Here is a 1,281-nt window from a genome sequence, read left to right as displayed (position 1 = left end):
AACAATTCTGTGAACACCACAAATCAAAGGAGAACACCTAGAAACCCACAACAGTCACCCACGTGCCCAGCAGAAGCAGTCCGCACTTCGGATCATTGTGCTGTCTGATTTCAGCCGGACGTGGGCCTCACACCCATGTCGACTCACATGCGTGTCTGTGTGTCTGGCTGGGTGCATTAGGGGCACACGGTTGTTTTGGGGGACCTGTTTATCAGGCCCGCCCAGCCTGTCAGCTCCCTCCTCCTTCAAGACCGCAGCTGCCCTGCCACCCCCACATACACACCCGTGGGGACAGGAGCAAAGGGGACTGAGGTGACACATCCGCCCAGGAGAGCCTTTCAAAGCGGTCATGTTCAGAACAGGTTTTCCAATAATTTTTTAAATAGTCACACTTGTTTTGTTTGCTTTCTTCCAGGAAGGCTGCACTGTTTTGGAAAAGGAGGGGGAGGAAAAAAAAATGTGAGTTCATTTCCTGAGTCTTTTAAATGTTTCTCCGTAGACAGAGCGTTGAGAAGCCATGGCCAGAGGGCAGAGCTAACTGCAGGTACTCGGCTCACCCAGAGTGAGGGTCAGAACTTGCCCCCACACACGCTGCGTACAGGCCGACAGCAGGAAAATCTGATTCAGCAGTGAGACAGAGCTGAAGGATCCGGGACAGCCTCGGTTCTCACCTCCCTCCCAAGAAAGTCTTTTCGGGGCCAGTTGTTTTTGGAGCAGGCTTCCCTGTTTGTCCAGGCAAGGTTAGATTATTAAGTCAATTTATCCATAAGAGAAGGCAGAAAGGGGCCTGGTGACTAATTGAGGGATCCCGGGGAGAGCTGTGGGAGCAGCCAGCACTTGTCAAAGCGCTTTCTTACGTATATGATTTTACCCACTTCTCACGGCAGCCCCATGAAACAGACAGCAGTGTGCCCATTTCACAGGTAAGGCTCTGGGAGGCTAAGCAACAAACCCAAGGGCACCTCATCCTCTCCTGCACACTCAGCCTCCTTCCTGCTGTGAGCTCTCTTAGCACCTGTCCCTCTCCATTTGTGAGATGAGCTGGCCTAAGTCCGTCTGTCCGTCTCCCCCGATGTGGATGACAGTTCCCTGAGGACAGGGGTCACCTTACTCACTGATGCTTGCAGTGACCGGAACACAGCCCAGAGCACAGGAGGCGTGCAGTATGTGTTTGTCGCATGAATGAAGGAATGAATGAATGCAGAAACAACTCCTGCCCTGATGGAGAAAAGAAGACCCAAAACAGAAGCATAGCAATGTCAAGCAGGCCCACTGAGATGC

The sequence above is a fragment of the Equus asinus genome, chromosome 2, assembly GCF_041296235.1.
Source record: "Equus asinus isolate D_3611 breed Donkey chromosome 2, EquAss-T2T_v2, whole genome shotgun sequence".
In the NCBI taxonomy this organism is placed as follows: Eukaryota; Metazoa; Chordata; class Mammalia; order Perissodactyla; family Equidae; genus Equus; species Equus asinus.
Note: the sequence above shows the minus strand (reverse complement) of the source record.